At 35.8% G+C, this 21,554-nt stretch overlaps 1 long non-coding RNA gene across 1 annotated transcript in view; it reads left to right on the plus strand.

The window, feature by feature from the left end:
- The first annotated feature begins 3,982 nt into the window (after nt 1-3,982).
- Nucleotides 3,983-21,554, plus strand: part of LOC148673574 (uncharacterized) — a 42,542-nt gene continuing 24,970 nt past the window's right edge. Inside the window, exons 1-2 of the long non-coding RNA XR_015936059.1 lie at nt 3,983-4,516; nt 4,662-4,732. This is a non-coding gene — a long non-coding RNA (uncharacterized LOC148673574). The remainder of the gene's footprint in view (nt 4,517-4,661; nt 4,733-21,554) is intronic.

Below are 21,554 nucleotides of genomic sequence, written 5' to 3' on the forward strand. Positions count from 1 at the left end.
ATGTAGAATACAAATCCAGGATATTTTTTGCACCTTTTGGCTAATATCAGTGAACTCTGTGCCAAATGTGCCTTATACGCCGTTGTACAGTATGTAGAATCAAACCTCATGTCACCACTTCTAACAAAAACTGAAGTCTGATCATAAGGTGAAACTACACGAGTCAAATACACTACATGATTTACAGCTGTTTTGGAAAATTTTAGATATTATGACAGGGAAAGTGCATCGTGTAGTACATAAAGTGATATTGCCTCTATCTTTCAGCACAAAGACTTCTATTCTATTGTTGGCTAGACATTTTAAATTGTTATAATGGCTGCATCATATTTGCAGCCTCTCTTGTAGATTACTTCTAATCTAGAATATCTATAGTCAAGGCACAGTTAATGTATTTCTGGGGTGTTGAATACTTACTGTAGTCATGTCTGAAGAAAGTCAGATACAGTAGCTGAAGAAGTGGTTATTTTATTGAGAACTTTTTTACTCCTTGGAGATTACAAATAGAAAAGAACTTCCAATGTGGGTTCGCTGGGTCTTCTGCAATTAAGGTTGGTGGGAGAGAAATAAAAATCAATAGCTTGAGTGAAATGCTCCCAGAATTGCTAATTTCCGGTCTCTTCCAGTGCTGGGTTAACCCTATTGCAGAGCTATCGCAGAAGGTCCGTTAGGGTGACAATTTAAATTTTGGCAGCTTAGGAGCTATAATAATTATGGAAAAGGGTTATTAAGATCAAGTTATGTATGTGTATGAAGTTAGGTGGAAAGCAAATGCAAAATAGTGCTGACTGTCATAAAACTGTAATGACTATGCTTCTTAATTAACGGATGACATATGATGTCATATAATACTCCAAAGCCACTGTGTGGGAGGCACAGTACCATACTGTATTAGAAGTCTTATTAAAGGATTGATGATAGTTTGGACTCCTGAAAGAGCTTTACAGGAATGCATATGCCTTTAAAAAACAGACTAAATAACAGTAAGCAATGCAGGCAAATGCAAACTTTTTGTTTTATGCAAAGAGTTAAAAAATGAGATGATAGATTTTTTTTACTTTTATTAGCTCTTTATTCCAAAGAATAGTGTTGCTCACTTACTTTACCTTATGTCACATTTGGACAAGACTAAAAGGCAGCTCCTTGCAGGCTTAAAGGTACACAGGAACAAAAACAGGCCAAAGGGTTTCTACTGTTCCTTTCATTTCTATTTCTGTAATTCAGTAGATTCTGCTGCCAACTTTAATCACAAAGTATATAATGTACAGTATACTGTTTATGGCTTATAGTGAAAAACACACAGAAACTCTAACTATGGAAAGGTTAATAAGAAACAAGGGCAAGAGTGAACTTAAAACCAAGATAAAGAAAACAGTTTTGTGAAAAACATTTAAGAACGCTGGTCCAAAGTGGTCCTACCTTGCAGCTTCTGCCAGCTACTGTATGCTTAGCTATGACTCCCTTCCACCATGTAAGGCAAGGCCATCCCATCATGACCCCGCAGGGACAGTGTATCTGCAAGTCTTCCTTCCAACCCGGTTCTTAATAAGCTAATAAAGTAGACACTGGCTTAATTTGGCAAACTTAACAGCTTTACCAAACACTTCAGGTGCTGCTGCTTTAAAGAGGACTGGAAAACATGCAGACACATTGGCCTTCTAGGACTGGGATTGGACAGCCCTGCTCTAAAGATAAAGGGGTTACTGAAAATGGGTGCAGTGGGATAGAGTTTCTGGCTGGAGAATATGTTTCCTTTTTGCATGGTTTATTTTGTCATATTATTGTACTACAAAATGTCTTGCTAAAGAGAATAATGGTGTTATGCCAGTATGTTATACAAATGAATAAAAAATGGCTTCTTTTCTGGATAAAGAAAAGTTTATAGAAGTTTTAATTACACCATTTGAAACAAATTTTTTAAGTGTAAAAATAGCATCATTATTTGAGTCATTTTTATTTTAAAAAAATCTGTGGGAACCCAAATGCAGAAACATGGTTTTCCAGCATGCTGTCCAAGACAACACCTTAGTATAAGCAGTAATTAATATCCCCTATGTTGTTTTGTTTTCAACATATCTTGGAAATATTAATAAGAAAAGAGGGAATGTACACTCCAGTAGAGAGACTTCTGAAGGGTAAATCTTAATACAGTATATGTAGAACCTGAAGTAGAGACCAGTGGGACAACATATTTAGGACAGAGAAGCAGATTTTGTTTCAGAGGAAGATATATTTAATATATGCCTCCTATGTGGTAGGCAGTTTGTAATAATAAATTGGAATGTTTGTGCCAAGCGGCGACATTATTTAACTTTTCCTCAGTCAGTGATGCATATCAAAAGGTTATAGCCTTTTGTAGAAGATGTGGTAGGGCTCTGGGCTCCAGCCAAGGCAGTTAAAGGTCCAAATTTTGGGTTATTATAAATGAAAACAAAAATGATGCAATGAAACTAAAATAAAGCAGATGTATTAAAAAAGGAAAGAAGTAATATATACAGGACCAACAGTTCATTGTTCCAGAGGCACCTTTTGATTTGGTCCAGATGTAGATACAATCCTACACATCACTTTTTTTTAAACAAAACATGGGATTCCAGTTGACCGTTCTCAGCAAGAGGTTAATAACCCTGGTCCTGGGCAGCCACAGTCTTGCAGGTTTTCTAAGTAGCTTACAATGGTCAATGAGCAGAGATATGGAAAGCATGTTAACTCCTCCAAATTAAGCAAGTGAACACTGAACAATTTAATTAAGTTACTTAGAACTTAGCTGGAAAGAAACCCTGAAGACCCTATGGTACAGCAGGACTAGGGTTGCAGACCTCTGCTCTAGAATGCAGAACTGTTTTCATTATTTCAGTGGTTAGCTCTAGTCAGTATTCAGTATTAGGTCTTGTTATGTACAGTAGTTCATTTCCTTTTCAAGCTTTATTGGGTGTGACTTATGTAGAAAAGCATTCACGTGATTAATAAAATTCACCCGTGTACATAGTTTATGAGTGTTTAATATAATATGTGCTTAATATAATCCTTTGTTAAATTCATAAAACAAGCCTTATTTTGCTAATCATTTGTTAACAGAGCATACAAAAATCCATCTTATGAATCCAAAATTTTAATTAAATTGATTTTTTTATTAAGTACATCATAACATTTACTAAATAATATTGGAATAAGAATAGGTAATCACCATCCAAAATGAAAATTCATGAGCTGTTAAAATAATTTTATTTTACAGTTTCCTGTATTTAATTTGCACTAACTGTGAAATGCAAGTTTCATACAACATGTATTTGATTTTAAGACCCCATTTTCAGTTAATGAATGTTTCTACTATTTCTTATTACTGCCATATTTGTGGTCATAAATATGCTCTTATATTAATGTTAAAATATAAAATCATTTAAAAAATATACTGTTATACAATTCTTTGACCTATGTTGCAAAAGCTGTTTAAGTAACTTCCTGTGACTTTTCTTTCCAAAGGTAATATTATGACTTTTTTACTTATTTCACAATGAAGATCAGTGAGGTTAAATTAAGGACCTTTTAGTCTGCTCTTTGAACACTTCCTAGAAGAAGATGTTTTTTACGGAATACACTGGCTTTCATATTTCCTTTCAAATTACAAATTCAGCTTCTGAACAGGTAGAGCTCTCACAGATATTTGTTTATCCAAATCATGGGTTTCCTGCCAGTTCCTTGATACTGTACTGTATGTGCAATTCCTTATTTTCCCTTATTTACACATGATGTGCATAAAAACTGTAAAACGTTGTCAGGACATTAACTACAGAAATTAAAATTAAAGGTACAGTACCAGTAAACTACAGCTGTGGAAATACAACTTTGGAGGGATGTTAAAAACTTATAAAGATCTTAATCAAGCTAGAAACAATATAGAAACAATCCATCATTAGTTAAAAGCTGCTGCTTCTCAGCAAGGAAGACAGATCTATGCCCTGAGCACTAAGATGGACTGGGCTTCCGTGCAGAGTATAGACCTGCCTTGCATCATGTACAGGTAGCTCTGAGTAAAATTTATTATAACCAAGTGACTTCCCCTCTTTTGGGGAAGGAACTTGGAGAGTTCTGGTTACAGTACTTACGATCTGTGTGACCAGGAACTGCTTCTCCACCTGTTCAACGGAAGTGTTTTTTATTATATTTTTTCAGGGTCAGTTCTTTCTTGGTTCTTGCTGATGCTGACGCGTCAGCCCTGTAATGTGTACCTTTTGCTGAGTCATTCCCTCAGTGTTTTGCAAAGAAGGTTTAGAAGAGTAGAAGAGTAGAGGTTACTTTGATGGCGGTGCAGTGTTACAATATTACTATAACATTTATAACTGCTTTGCACTATAGTCTCCTCTTATTTATTTTTAAGGCCCTTAATATTCAGGTCACATGGAGGACTGAAGCATAAAAAGGTAGTGAAATACAAGGAAAAAAGGAAAAACTCACTGGAGTGGAACAGAGTGAGATGGGCACTGAGTGTGTGTCTGCTGGAGAGGAATTTATGGATGTAGGTAACTTAGTCAATTTGAAGACAAATAGTGTTTGCAAAACCGCTTTGACTTATTTTCACTTTCTTGGTTAAAACTGCCTTCAATTTTTCTTTTTCTCCCTTGGAGATTTTCTACAACTTATTTTTTTCTTTTTTCCCCAAGATGATATTTTAGCCATGAAGGACTTGCACAATAGGACAATGGCTACTTCTACGGTAATGTGAAAATGCACAGTACAGTTTCTTTAAAGCTTTCAGTCATGGTATTTTGAAGTAGAACTTAAGTTACTGTATATACACCTACACAACACATTCAATCCAAAAATCAAAAAGAAATAAATAAACAGATAATTCATAAAAAGAAAAGAATGTTTTTACTTAACCCAGATAGCAGGTTAAGGTTTGAAATTTTTAATTGATTCTGAGCCTGCTTACAAAAACAGACAGGATTCAATAAATACTAGTAAAATCTGGTTGTGCACATAACATGAGCTATAACATTACCCTTCTGCCTTACCCATGCTTTGCTCATAGTTAAAATGGCTATAGTATATTATATTATAGTAGCTTTTAGCTTTTAGAGTATAATACTTGGCAAGTATTATGCTCTCAGACGGTTGCAGAAAAGGTTCACATGTAACACATAGTGCAGAACTGCTTGATTCAAGAAGTCATTTTTTCACACAGCCAAAATATTAATTAATTGCGTAATGCAACATGACTTCTTTGACAATGAAATGATTGTAAGACAATGAGTGTAATTTTACAGGGTTCAAGATTAAAGCCTGTTAATACATGTTGGCTACAAAAATAAATGAACAAAGTGCAATTATATGCAAATATAAACATCATTAAGCCAACCTGACACCCATATGGATTGTCTTTGTTATACCAGATGCAATTATTTTTGTCATAATATTTAAATCATTTTTTGATGCTGTAATTCAGCTTCTGCAGAGTGTTAAGTTTCGAGCTTGTAAACAGATATAAAAGCAATCGGGTGAGTGTCAGGTTTGTGCTGCAATGCTGTGCTGGTCACCTGGGGGTAATGGGATCCCTTTTTCTGTACAGAACACGTGGATGGACAAAAAAAACAGCTGAGCTCTTCAAAAAGAAAAATCAACACAGTGTTTCATTTAAAGGAGTATAATTCTTTTATGTTATTTCTAATCTAGATCTGTGCACATATAAACTACTGTATGTATAGAGTATGTAACATGTAACATACATAAAATCTAAAATAGCCACATACAGAATATTTTTTGATTAACAGCTGTATGTAAAATAAACATGTGATTAACAGTTTCTAGTAGTCCAAAAAATAGACAAAACATTTAGCAACTGTGGAATAGTTTCATCTTGAGCATTGGTACAGTGTTGCTATATCTTGACAGTCTTCTTGTTATTTGTTCACTCGTTTTACCTCCAGCAAAACCCTTAAACTATATTTAAGGGTTGTGTTCCACTTTAATAGCAGGGAACACCCTTAAATATTCCCATTTTTTAACATCAAAACATAACAACATTGTACCCTAAACTGTCTTGAGTTTATATCAATCAATAATACTCATAGTCACAGTGTTAATCTCAACTATTGACTATAAGGCACAATAATGGAATAATCATTGAGGCAGTGTTAAAGGAAACAGAAATGCCAAAATATGATCCATTTGTTTATCTTTAGCCTCAGATTAGTTGAAACATTAAGCAGCTGCAGACCACTTTCTCCCAAATTTGAGTTCATCAGAACACTGTAGCCATGACCTGACAAATGTAGTGACTATTTTGATGGACAAAATTAAAGACAAAATATCAATAATTCCAAAGGTACTTTGAGACATTCAGATAGTCGTCTTTCTTATAAATGTCTGTTTAATATATTTTATCACATATGTTTAATAGCTACAGTGATGCTTGGTGTTTGATACTTAATTGTGTGGCTGCATCTCAGCTATTGGGGTCTGAGATAAAAAAGAACATTATTTTTTAATCCATTCACCTAAGAATGCATACATGTGGGTGGATGTTCTTTTCCCATCATGAAACTAACTCCAAGCCTATAGCCAGTTTCAGAGTATGTTAATGCTAGTGACAATTAAATTCCAGTATACTTGGAATAGCCAGTTACACCACCTAGCAATTTTAAAGGCGTTAGAACCCTTGTTCCCAGAAAAAAGATTATTTGAATGGTGCACCCACAAACCAGCACAAGATAATTATATAACATAATACAGAAGTTTTATTCCTCTAACTACTACAATCTATCATTACTTATTACATGGAACACATGAAATGAAAATAAAAAAAAATATCCACACAGGAAACACAAAACAATATATTAACTTCATAGTCCCCAATATACCAAACATAAATCCCTAAAAAGAAAAATAGTCCAACAGTACCCCTCTGAAACATCAGCTCTGTCCAGTATCCTGGGATGCCTCTTTCCACCATGCATACTCTCAACCCAGTCCCTCAATTGATAATTGATAGCCCTGAGCAATGTGTCCTATTATACTTCATCCATTTATCTTGGTCTCCTGAAACTGCATGTCCCAGGTTTACATCTTGCACTTACATCTTGATACCACCTCTGAAGTTGATTATAATTTTACTGACAAATATGTAAGGGTTTTTCTTGACACCTACAGGTATGATAATTTTTCTGTCATCAACAGCATACATTTCTCTTGGTTAACCATGTTTTGGCTGATTATATTTGTGATATCTTTCTTTTGCCATTAATGGCAAATTATTGGTTTTTGTATGCCCAGTTTCTATGGCAGATTTTTTTTCTTTCTTTCAGCTTCATTACTGGTGGCTTTCCTTAAACAGAAAGTTCTTTAATTTTCATTTTGACTTTCATTCCAAAAGCTGAAGAAAAAACACATTCCGAGCTCATTTATAAGTGTCTAATTGCCCAACAACAAACAATGACCAACAAGATCTGTCAACCAAATGTCCCAATATTTTTGCCTCTTTAAATAAAGAGACTCAGAAATATCAGTTCTTATATATAGTTCAATATAATATTCTTAAATTGACCCAAGCATTTAGATCAGAAATTACTCTTAAAAATTAAATACTGTATCTACAGTAGGAGCTGTACGTATAAGTCAAGTTTTATTTCAAGCAGAATGATCATTAAAGTTCAATGTGAAAATCCCAGTTTAGACTTTCAAAGTTCCAATACTTTTGGAGGGCACTGCATAACTGTAATTACTTTAATATGCAATTGGAATGCAATAATGATCCTGTGTTTGCTTTTCGCTGTAATTGTTACACATGAAATGCTAATATCAATAACTTTTAGTTTCAAAAGATGACTTCAAAATATTTTGTCAACCATGATAAAGATTTGTTATTATTTGGCAAATAGGTAAATATGTATTGTTTCAAATGCCATGAACTGAAGTAATAAATAGAATAATATGTGTTACAATCATTTGCTTGAGAAATAAAATAAGCTTACTTGACATGCCATGTTGGTTTTGTTGTCTATACTTTCCACAGAACACGTTTTATAGAACAATGCTCTTAAATGAAATTACTAGATTAAATGAAATTATTAGATTGAGACCTTTTCTGTGGATCATGATGTAAACATTTTAAATACTCATCCTAATTGGCTTACTCTCTCCTTACACAGGGACATTTAAAAAACAACACTAATAGTTCTAATACTCATTTGTCACATTTTTATTGCTTTACAGTACTGAACATGTACAGGGTGCGCACACATGCACAATAATACCAATAAATTAAACTGTTTAGAACAAAATATTTTAGGTTTTTTCTAATACACTCACCTTAAGAAAAAATCCCTGAAATTCTGTTTAAATTCATTTGATGATGGATTATTATGGACCTTCTATACTTAGAAATTCCATAGTGTGTCGCCTTTAGCAAATACAGCAAATGTCAAGGTTTACTGGAAGAGCTCTATGGTCAATGTTGAAACCTGAGCGAGCTACTTGTAAAACAATGACCAAGTCACATGATCATTTTTTTATCACCCAAATTTGTTGCCATCTCTGACATTAATACCATATCATTTGCAGAATGCTTGTGACATAATCCTGCAAAATGACATATCTTTACAGCATTATTAATTTCTGTTTTTGTAAAATGTCTATGTGAACACAGAGACAACCTGAATATACCTGTGGCTAAGCATAATTTATAACATACAACATGTTTAGTAAAACACAAATAAGAGCACTAATTCATTTTGTGAAATCATGAAATGATAACGTTCTAAAAATCAGGAATGATTCAAATATTTTTGAATTTTTAAAAAACTACAATGTTTTAATAATATACAGTACAATGCCCTAAAGTTTTATTGATACCCCAAATGAAATAGGATGAAATATACAGAAAAAATAATATACAGACTGGTTACTGTACAAACTGAGCCATTTAACTGAATAAGAAGCAGAGGCTGAGATGCTACGTTGTTTAAATCCAGCCATTGAATGAATGTAAAATCCCACAAACTTTCTCAATATAAACTTATCCAGCAGGAACACCCTCATTGTTAGCAAATAACCGTCGTTAGATGTCACATTTCAGTTAGACAAAAATCCACTATTTGGTCCACAATAAAATCATTGAGTTTCTGAGCGCTTAGTGATTTTGTATTAAAGACAATCAATAAGTAGCTTTCTTTAACATTTGTGATTATATGATCTCTATTATCAGATGTCCTTGAATTAAGAAACTGATATTGGTAAAATTATTTAGCCACACGATAAATTCAAGTTAAATCTACAGTATGCCATTTATTTCTCAAAGTGGAACTTGTTTCTGAAGTTACAATAAAAATTGCTGTGTTGCACTTCTCCAGAATAGAGAATACAAACCTTTTACAAAGCCCAAGTCTGATTTAAGAACTTTGGGCAGATTTACACACATTGCATATCACTTTCTTTATATCCTGTTGAAACCAATTTCAAAGTGACACAACTTTAAGCAAGACCATTTCTATCAATTCTTTCATTCAAAATAAATGTGTTTCTCCAGTGGAAACAAAGCAGTATTATCTTAAGCCGGCTTCATTTTCTTCAATGAAATTTAAACTTGCATCAAGTCATGCATGAAGAAAATAATCAATTGATCAGTTAATGGGTAGATAGGTCTGTTTTGACATTTTACATTAAGCAGTAACTAATTGGCCGATTCTAAATGCTTTTTAAAACATAACAGAGGAATCAATAATGCAGTAACTGCATTTTCAACAGTAGAGTGAACACAAATAAGCAGGAGGAAATGGAGAGAAATAACCAGGGAATGCTGCACAAAGGATACATAATCTGCCATTTACTTTCAAATCCTCCTGTCCCAGATTTACTTCTTGACAGTTCCTGTCCTTCTAATACTGACTAAATCAATGCCTCTACATGTCTACTTGTATGTTACTGTGCTTCATCTAAATATAAGCACTTGTGGAAACTTACAGAACTCTGCATACTACATGCATTTTATCTTTCTTATTTGTATGCTTTTGTCATAGTACATCGCATCCGAAGCATTATAAGCTAATAATTATATTAAGATATTAAACTTCTCATGTAGCAAAGAACTTTGAGCTATGCTCTCAGGAACATCATTTTTCAGCTAATGATTGATTAAATAATGTCTTTAACCTAGAGATTTGACTTTTAATATATTCCCCTGTGTTTTTCCCCACCAAAGCATTCAGAAAATTATTTTTAATAATAATTATTATTATTATTGTTGTTGTTATTATTATTATTCACAAGTGATAAAAAACAAAGAAGAGAAACTATAATCTAGTCCCACTTTCAAGGAAATACTTGAAAACCCCTTTGTCGGGACTTCAATGTAAAGTAAGAGAGCATATCACAGACTAAGGTGTACAGACTGGCTTACAAAGGAGATGTCTTTTCAAAATGTCTTTTCTCCTCTGCATGATCTGTCCCTGGCACCCGTGCTGTAGTATATTACTCTTTCTAAATGAATGCTGGGTGACAGTGGTGCAGAGGTTAGCATTGCTGCCTGTTTGTATGTTTTCCCCCATGTTTGCATGGGTTTCCTCCCACAGTCCAAAAACATACTGGTAGACTTGGAAAACTGGCCCTGGTGTTCATGTGTGCATGTCTGTGTGCCCTGTGATCAACTGGCTTCCCATCCAGGGTGTACCCCATCTTTCGCCACTTGCTTTCTGGGATAGGCTCCAGCTCCTGTGACCCTGAGTTAGATGAAGCGGTTAGAAAATGAATGAGAGATTTAATTTGGATTTCCACTCTGGCAGTTAAAATCCCAAAACCTGGTTCCTTTCAATAAAATGTAGCTGCAACTAGTAATGCCAATTATATGCAAGATATTTCTGAATACATGCACTACAGGAATCATCCTATAGTGTGGTAAACTTTACAGGACGAGCTGTATAGTGCATTTTTTCCCATAGAAATAAGTGTAACATACAGTATAGAACTGGTTCAACAAGATGGTCCAAACGGCTCCTCTCATACAGGACTTGTTCACTTTTACACCATACTTCTGTACCTGGGTGATAAATCTCTGCCATAAGTGTCTAGTGTTGAGCACCAAGCCACAGGATTCTGCCATCTGTTCTGTTTTAAGCTTTGTGTATTGTCTTTAAATTGTGAATACTTACTGAACATAACTGTGTACGTACAGGGAAAATTAAAGAAAGCCCTTCATTCTAAGAAGAGTATTTACTCATTAAAAGATGAAAAATAAAACCCTCATGTTTACAGTGAAAGAGAATTTTGAAGTCCCGATTACTCTTTTAAAGTGCAGTAAATGGATCAGTTTCCTTTTCAGAGTTCATTGTAGTTTAAGACATTAACTCATCGAAATGACAGATCTGTACTCGGATGTACAAATCAATCCTGGTGCTGAATGCCTGGACTGCCAAGTCAATCAATCAAAGTTCTTAACCTGCCTGCTCACATTTTCGGTAGTTGCTGGAAACAAGGAGATACATCAGGAATCAAACAATATGATTTGTTCAGGTGAGCTCATATGAAGAAAAAAAAGTACATTAATTTACATTTATGTTTATTCATTAGGCAGACACCTTTAACCAAATCAACTTACAATGATATCCAGTCAAGATGAAAACAGAGCATATAACTGTAATCATAGCATTAAAAGCTAGGATGTTAGGAGTTTCTGTACTGCTTGAAAGACAGGAAACGGTGGCATCAGAGAATAGACAGTGAGGGTTTGTTGCAGGCTTTTGGGGTTAGGTACGAACTGAAGAGATGGGTTTTCAGTTTCTTCTGGAAAAGATAGAAGAAGTGAGTCTGCAGCTCTGACTGTGGCAGGTAGACTTATTCTGCCACCGAGGGGTTGAGAGCAGACTTCCAGCCCTTCAGCACTGGCATTACCAGTCAGCCAGAAGGGTCAGTTCTTAATGTCCTAGTGGAAACAGGGGGTCTGAGAGTGGTCTGGAGATATGCTGAACCAAACAGTTCCCTTGGAAGCTCTGGCTAGCACCAAACCTTTGAATCAGAAGTGGGCTGTACCTGGAAGCCAATGTAGAGAGATGAGGTGGGGGAAGCATACAGATGCAGCCATTCAAAATGCACAGTACAACCCCATACCGCACGAAATTATCAACAGTTCACCACGTTATACCGCAGTACGTGATTGGCTGGCCAAAATGACCGACAGGCGGCACTAGCGGTGGATTGGTTGTTAGTGAAACGATTGCTTCATTTAATCTCTTTACTGCACATGTTTAAATCTGCTTAATATTGAATATTAATATGGAATTTTACAACAAAAGGGAAATTTTAGTAGCTGACCATAAAAAGAATTGGAGCATAACTTGTCTGAAGGTCATAAACAATATTAATTTAGGAACACAAAAATATTATGTAAACTATACTGTATAAGGCTGGTGTTGGTAGTTTAAATAAAAAATACACACCAGTATTCCACTTTCTTCATAAACATTTTGAGCATCAAAGTTTTTCATTCAGTTACATGCTGTACTGTGGTTATTTTGGATAAGTTTTTACGTGCTCCATACGACTATATTAAGTTTATATACTTCATAAAAAGTTATAATGTTTTAACCTCTTCTATGAATATTTGCGCTTATCGCAGTAAAAAACACACACACTTTTTATAATTTGATCAATAGGGAATATAATATGGAATCGGGTAACTAAATAAATTAATAACGATATAATTATAATAATATAGCTCAAATTATTACATTAGTACACTTTCTTTGTAAACATCTGTTATGATTTCTCTATTATCAAATCCCTCAACTCATTCACTTGTGGTTAATTTTGAAACATTTTGACATACATTGCTGTCGATATTGTAGCAATAGACAAATGAAACGCTTGGAGTTTGAAAAGTAGGGCACTCTGAAAGAGTTAAACTTTGATGCAGGACAAATAAATGTATTCCCCACAAGCTATACTTTAGTGGCATTAAAACTATACAACATTGTGCTGTATGCATGTGGCATGTCTTTGTTCAAGTTTTAAGGCTACAGTACAGAGTGTTAAGAAAAACAGGACATTTGAATGCTGTAGTAGTTCAGGTGGGTAGCTGTGTCAGCATGCGTAGGCTGCAAAGGAACAAGTAATAGGTTTATTCCATGCTGAAAAAAAGAAGAAAGAAAACAACGTTTCGGCCGTGGAGCCTTCTTCAGGTGTGAGAAAGACAAGGCAGTAAGCAAAGGTAATGTAGTGGGAGAACAAAGGTTGGGAGAGAGGAGGAGAGAGAGGCGGGAGCAGGGGACAGAAAGAGAGGCCAATCAAGAGGTGTGAAGTCAGAACAGGTGTAGAGAGGTGTGAAATAAAACCTTCAATGAATGGAGAAAATTTAGAAGAAAAGTAGGCTGTCGTTAAGAGAAGGGGGAAGGTGTGATCCTAGCTTCAGGATAATTTTGGTTTCTGTAGTCTTTCTGATGTAATGTAAGGTTCGGAAAACCTTCTTTAAGAACACAGACGGAGAGATTAAAGTGGTCATGGCCGTCAGAGGCCATTCGTTTGAATGCTGGCTGCCTTATTAAAGAGCAGCAAAGACAACAGAGCATGCTAGTGGAAATCTCCAGAGCAGAACTGTCTATTTTACATAACAAACAGCGGGTGTAACAGTCCTAACCTGCGAGAAGTACGGAGCTGCGTTACATGAAGCGGCTGCAATTGAATATGCTGTAGTAGGTCAAAGTTAGTTCCAAGCTGAAAAGAAAAGACTCATCGTGTCTCCTCTATAAATTGAAGGTTGTGAAAACAGCGAGTGACAAATCACCCCAAACAAAATACAATTTTAAAATACAAGCAGTTTGAAATTATTAGTTGTTATTAATAAATCACTTAACTTCGAACATATGATATTTAGAAATATCAAAAATGTCTATAAAGTGTCCATAATATTTGCTATTTTAATTTTTCAAAGGAAAGTTTAGATGTTAAAGGAAAGCTCATGCCGGGAGCTGGGCTCGAAACCCCAGCCTGCCGCACAGGAGTCGCATGCCAAAGCCATTACACCAACGCGCGGCTCGATAGGGAAGGCTTTAGCTGAAAGGGCAAAATGTTTTCACGTAATCTCACTTGAATGAGTTAAACTGATGCAGACGTTTACAAAGAACGTGGACCATGGTAATACTTTGAGCTTACAGCCTGTCCAAGATATTAGTAATAATATCTTCCATATCGCATCAAAATTGGAACATTTTAACAAGTGTATGAGGCGATATAGAAAGTGTCTGCTCTATAACTCTTCAGTGTACAGAATAATTTCCGAAGAGTTACATAATTACATATTGTAATAGTTACATACTTGAAGGTGAAAAAAAAAACGAATGTCATAATGTTTCCAAAATGTCCAAAATATGTTTCCAAAATATTTTGGCGGCTTAGTTACATGACTCCATATTAATATGAGAAGAAGCACATTAAAACCAGCACCCATGTAAGTTACCAAGTTAAAGACTTAATTAAAATATTGATGATGAAAGGAGGAAGGTTGTGTACTGAGCAATCTTGCTATTATAAAATATACCAACTTTAATGTTTAATGATTAACATGTTGCAATACACAGTTTAAAATTATTAAAAGTCTAAAGAGTATATTAAATCCTTAAGTGGAAAAAGATTGTCCCTCAGCAGTGACCAGGATTCGAAACCGGGCGTTTTCTGGTGACAGCTCAAATGCTGTACATGAGACGTTAAGTTTTATTAGCTCCATCTGGCAGTTTTACAAGGTGCTTCTGGAAACTATTATCATATTTCAATTAACGTGGTATATGCTGTATATTGCGCCACGCCCACCTTGCATTTTCGAATGGCTGGATCTGTATGAGATATGCACCAAATGAATGTATTTTGGGAGATTGAAGATTAGATCAGCTGCAGCGCTCTGAATGAACCTTAGCTGTCTGATGGTTGGTACAGGAACATGTACGGAGTCCAGCTTGAAGAGAATTGCAGTAGCTCTGGGAATGTGATAACTAGGGCTTGGATGAGAGGCTGAGTTGAGTAGGGGATTAGGTTTGGATGGACCTTTCAGCTGCTGCACTAGAATCTGCAGGAGGAAGTCAAAGATGAGATGTAGTGGGAGATGCGAGAGCATGAGGTTGTCATCAATGAAAACACCAAGGGTCTTGGTGGAGCTGTGAGTGTGTACAGATGTCTGGTAGACGTGCTGTAATGTGGGGGGAGACCTGTGTGTCAGAAAATTAGAAGGACAAGCAGAGTTGGGTATCATCAGTAAAAATGATATAAGAAAGCCTTTGAGAATATGATGGAGCCAAGCAAGTTCGTTAGACAGGTTAGACTAGAATATTGAGGAGGATCTAGTGATTCACAGTGTCAAAACTGTAGCTAAACTGAGAAGAATCTCACAGAGAAGAGAGAAATGGCTCCAGCAGAGCATAAATCCTTCACAAGTGACAGGAAAGTAGTTCAAATCAAGAAGGTCAATACAAAATATATATTATTCAATAATAATATAGATCAATTGATAAATAATTAGATACTGGTGCCTGTTGCAAATACAATAGAAAGATCAGCAGTTGAGAACCTTTTGGCCTTCAATTGATGTCTCAGTCTTCCCTCTAAAGAGAAAGCCTTGTCTTGATGAATTTTTAATGGGCATATAGAGTACTCCAGATCTGAAATGGTTTCTTTTCCATTTAGTTTGGAAGGTCATACATTTTTTAAAATAGAGGAAATCATAAAAGATGGTACTACAAAACAATGTTATCACTTCTGTCAGCATGTAATAAAAGGAGTTAAGAATACCACTCATTAACCACTGAAGCTCTCTGGTTTTTGCATGTGGTTTTAAGCACTTAATGAGCAGCCTACCCTTTCTTTTGGTAAATTTGTGGTCAACTAGATCACTTTAATGTGACAGATGAGGTTGCGGTGCACAAAGGCTGGGAATTTGTTTAAGTGGCATACATAACATCGCCCACAACACACATTATTTCAGACCAAACAATCTTTAATTAATTACAGCTTCACCCAGTTTGCACTTACATGGAAAAAGACAAGGGTTCTGTGGTGTTATATTTTGCTGCCTCATCATTTTAACTAAATGACGGCAAAACACCTTAAGTAAACACTACACAATGAAACATATACTGCATTTGTGATACAAATGACACATATTGAGCTGTGGTACATGCTCCAAAAAGACATTTCCCTGTTTTACTCTCAGGAATAATGTACAGGAATAAAAAAATAATGTGCACTTTTGATCGTTCCATTATATTGACTTCTTTATTTGGCTAATATACGGATGAAAGTAAAAGTACAATGCTTTGATCAGATAACACCTGTTAAATCATCCAAACAGCACCTTTCCGGGAATATTTGTTAAATAACCTTTTCACAGACAAATAACTTGTGCAGGTGTGCAGGCTTGTAAATTGTTCCTATGTGATGTCATGCATAGCTTGCTGAACACTAGCTGTAAGCAGATGCCTCTTTTATTCTTGTTTACAATGAAGCCAAGGCACTCTGGGTTCTGTCCTCCATGCAAGTTGCAGGTCAGATTATAGAAATGATGTTGCTTGCAAAGACAATCATGAGCAAGCCGCAGAATATGACAAAAAATAAAAAGCTATATATATACTCTATAAATGGAATAACCCCTTCAACATTCAAAAAATAAAATGTCACACAAAATGGAGTTTACAATGGACATTTAGAAAGGATGACAGCATTCAAGTTCAATTTCCCTTAGCTGTCCAAAATCATAATCATTCCTGACACCATTTCCTATTTTTTTAAAATACTGTACATAAGTCTTTTGTCTTTCACATTTGTCTTTTGCTTCCCTCCTTCAGCCCATCTCCACCCATGCAGTGGTTAACTTGGTTAACTTCTCACTCTGCATGGGGGATCCAGCATCCTGTTCCTGTGGCCAAGTGTGGGTTAAGACACATTTACTGTGGCTAAAACACTCAATAAACATTTTTCAGTACATTTTTTGACTGATCTTGTTTTAATACTTAGTGTTGAAGTTGGACAAATTTCACAAATTCAATGAGTTTCTTGAATTTACCTTTTTCATTAAAAAATACACATTAGCACTGTCCTTTGAATGTTTACACAAAGAGGTATTGTACTGTATGTGGGTTAGTGTCTTTGAAGTCCTGCTTTGTACTTTGTACATTAATGTGTTACACAAAGTTGAAAAAATGCTGTTAAACTAATTCAACATTTCTATTTTGTGTTTATTAACAAGATAATTAAAAGTTAAAAGTATGAATACATATTCCTAGATCCTCACAAGCTTAAGCCGAGATATTATTGTCAAACAGCTATCCAGTAGCTCAAGAAAAAATCATCCAATGCATGCTTTTACAATATTGCCTCAATAAATACATCTAAGTAATATAAACTTTAATGAAAAAGCACTGTATTTCACATGGTCATAAAATGGATTCGACAATATCGGTCATTACAAAAATCAACTAATTAATAAATTAGTGCATATGTTTGCTGGAGATTACAGTATGTCTATATTAATGTCTGTGACTGTAGATACAGTACATGTACAAACAGCATCCATTGTGAAGGTTTAAACATCTGGTATAAGTTATCTGATCTATCTATATATATATATTCAAGTACAACAAATGGTCTTTCTTTGAAAAATGACAGTTTGTAACATAAGAAAACCCAATGGACAAATTCTCAACATTCGAAATGTAAATGGCAGCACCTGGATTCACTTAGACATTTTGCACAGAGAACCACTGTCTTTTAAACTTAGATTCCACACATTCCTTGATTATTAAAAAGTATACTGAAATGGAGTTTTAAGGGCTTATTGAAGGAAATAGTAAAAATACAAATAAAACATACATTTTGTCATTTAAATGAGTAAAAAAACTTGCCAATCAGCAGAGTTAAATGTATTCTCAGGCTTGAACAGAGAAAGCTAGAGGGGATTGATTCAGGTATTTAAAATCCTCAAAGGCACTTTGAGGTCAGTCCGAAGGGGTTCTTCAAAATCAACAGTGAAACAGAAACCAAGGACACATGGAAGCTAAGAGGAAGTGCATTTAAGTCTTAGGAGCAGATCTTTAAACAAAGAGTTTGAAACAAGTTATCCAGTCATTTTGTCAAAGCTGATATGCCTCGAGGTCCTCTGATCAATCACTGGCTAGAAACAAAATGAGCTAGATGGGAGAAATGTCCTTCTCCCATTTCTTATGTTCTTGGAAATCAGTAACAATTATAGCAAAAATAGAAATCAACTATTGCCTGTACCTAGAGGAAATCATCTCTGTCTCTATTCATTTATATACAAACACAGAACGTTGAACACCCGCTTAGAATCCTAATAAAAAAAATGATTTCAGAAGTATAATATGTGAGAGGCCAGTCGGCAGCAGATATCAGACCAATTATCTGCAATTCCAGACCGTTACCTGCAATTCAAGATAATGTGAAATTACATCTGCAAGAGGCTGAATTTGCATCCTTTACACAGTACAGAGGTAAAATATGAATGTTGCCCCCCACACCTCTTATCAGCCACAGTGTGCCCCTGCACTGCACAACACAGATGGCTGAACAGGAGGCTCTGTGTGAGACTAACACCACATTTAACAAGTATTGAGAGGAGGAAGGTATAGAAACCTTAATTGTGATCATCACAAATTTTAAGGCACAATCACTGTTACATTTCTAAAATGCCCAGCACATTTAGTTCTCACTGTTTTGATATTTATGGCTACATATTTGACTTTATATAAATTTGTATGTGAAGTCTTTTTGCATTGAACCATGTCAGATACAAATGATTACAAAGGTTTGGGGCGTGTGATGGAGCATCCTGCCGTTATTTGATGAATGTTTTACGGTGTCTGACTCTGGAAATATTTCTTCAAGTCCCACAATTCCTTGGCCACTGCTTCTTTTCACTCTGTGTTACAGACATTTGTAAACCAAGAGAAGATAATCGCCATTTAAAAGGCAGCCATTGTGTTATCAAGAACTACACATAATTCAAAGCAAGCTCACTTTACAAGAAATATGCAGTTCATTTAACTCAATTACCTTTGTAGATATACCTTGGAAATACCATGCCTCCAAAAAGGCTAGTTTTTCATTAAGAATTTATTGGGACAGCATGGGGTTTTCCTTGTATGTTTCTGAAGAGCTCCAGCTGGTGATTTTTAATGCTGTATCATAAAAAACTTTATTTTATCCAAATGTTTGCTTCTGATGTTCTTCCAAGGTTAATTGATTGTTTCATTTGGATGAGTTGCAGAAGTCAGTTAGCTATGAAAGCCAAGTAGTCTACAAACCTTTACATCTGCCTGTAGGTCAGTACCCCAAGAAGCTATTACTATGCTTATTAGCACAGGAACATGTACCCTTATAGTGCACTTCTTCAAGGTCTGTGCTGACAAATGAGAAGCAAATGGCTACCCGCCCAGCATTATGCAATTAAATAATTAATGTTATTGATATTCTATCAATACCTCTTTCTGAAAGAGTTAGACATGTTAATAATTCAAAAATCTATAAAGACCTTGCAGCACTCCTGTGCTTTTTTGGAAACCCCAAGGTTGTTAAAGGAAGCCTAGGCTTATGATCCCAGGTTAATAGATTGCTGCTCTCATGTTGGTTAAACCTTTATCCAATTAGTGGAAATGAGTATGACAAGCTGTGGCTAATTGAAAACATGAGGTTTTCAGAAGGAAATGAAAAACAATGGTTACTGCACTTGCAGGTGTTAGGGAAAACAAATAATGTTTACATCATTTCAGAATTTGGAAGATCCTCAAACTGGTGTGTAACACTTAAAAACCATAAAGAAATAGCGAAATCTTATTGTAGCATATCACAAATTAAACAGCACTGAATGCTGGTGTATATTGTCAGTATTAGTTCACAGTGATTATAGATCAACAAATTTGTAAACATGTCTTTGTGTGACTCTATTTTGAGCCATACCTGTACAGTGCATTTCACAGCTTCTTTACAGTGCATACATGTAATACCCTTAGGTTCTCTGAGAGACAGAGAAAAGAGAGATACAGTGCCTTGCGAAAGTATTCGGCCCCCTTGAACTTTTCAACCTTTTGCCACATTTCAGGCTTCAAACATAAAGATATAAATTTTTTATTTTATGTGAAGAATCACCAACAAGTGGGACACAATTGTGAAGTGGAACGAAATCTATTGGATTTTTGAAACTTTTTTAACTAATAAAAAAATGAAAAGTGGGGCGTGCAAAATTATTCGGCCCCTTTACTTTCAGTGCAGCAAACTCACTCCAGAAGTTCAGCGAGGATCTCTGAATGATCCAATGTTGTCCTAAATGACTGATGGTGATAAATAGAATCCACCTGTGTGTAATCAAGTCTCTGTATAAATGCACCTGCTCTGTGATAGTCTCAAGGTTCTGTTGAAAGCGCAGAGAGCATCATGAAGACCAAGGAACAGACCAGGCAGGTCCGTAATACTGTTGTGGAGAAGTTTAAAGCCGGATTTGGATACAAAAAGATTTCCCAAGCTTCAAACATCCCAAGGAGCACTGTGCAAGCGATCATCTTGAAATGGAAGGAGTATCAGACCACTGCAAATCTACCAAGACCTGGCCGTCCCTCTAAACTTTCAGCTCAGACAAGGAGAAGACTGATCAGAGATGCAGCCAAGAGGCCCATGATCACTCTGGATGAACTGCAGAGAACTACAGCTGAGGTGGGAGAGTCTGTCCATAGGACAACAATCAGTCTTACACTGCACAAATCTGGCCTTTATGGAAGAGTGGCAAGAAGAAAGCCATTTCTCAAAGATATCCATAAAAAGTCTCGTCTAAAGTTTGCCACAAGCCACCTGGGAGACACCCCAAACATGTGGAAGAAGGTGCTCTGGTCAGATGAAACCAAAATCGAACTTTTTGGCCACAATGCAAAACGATATGTTTGGCGTAAAAGCAACACAGCTCATCACCCTCAACACACCATCCCCACTGTCAAACATGGTGGTGGCAGCATCATGGTTTGGGCCTGCTTTTCTTCAGCAGGGACAGGGAAGATGGTTAAAATTGAGGGGAAGATGGATGCAGCCAAATACAGGACCATTCTGGATGAAAACCTGTTGGAGTCTGCAAAAGACCTGAAACTGGGACGGAGATTTATCTTCCAACAAGACAATGATCCCAAACATACAGCAAAATCTACAAAGGAATGGTTCACAAATAAACGTATCCAGGTGTTTGAATGGCCAAGTCAAAGTCCAGACCTGAATCCAATCGAGAATCTGTGGAAAGAGCTGAAAACTGCTGTTCACAAACGCTCTCCATCCAACCTCACTGAGCTCGAGCTGTTTTGCAAGGAAGAATGGGCAAGAATTTCAGTCTCTCGATGTGCAAAACTGATAGAGACATACCCCAAGCGACTTGCAGCTGTAATCGCAGCAAAAGGTGGCTCTACAAAGTATTAACGCAAGGGGGCCGAATAATTTTGCACGCCCCACTTTTCATTTTTTTATTAGTTAAAAAAGTTTCAAAAATCCAATAGATTTCGTTCCACTTCACAATTGTGTCCCACTTGTTGGTGATT

This window comes from Lepisosteus platostomus, chromosome 4 (genome assembly GCF_059453375.1).
Source record: "Lepisosteus platostomus isolate fLepPlt1 chromosome 4, fLepPlt1.hap1, whole genome shotgun sequence".
NCBI classification, from domain to species: domain Eukaryota; kingdom Metazoa; phylum Chordata; class Actinopteri; order Semionotiformes; family Lepisosteidae; genus Lepisosteus; species Lepisosteus platostomus.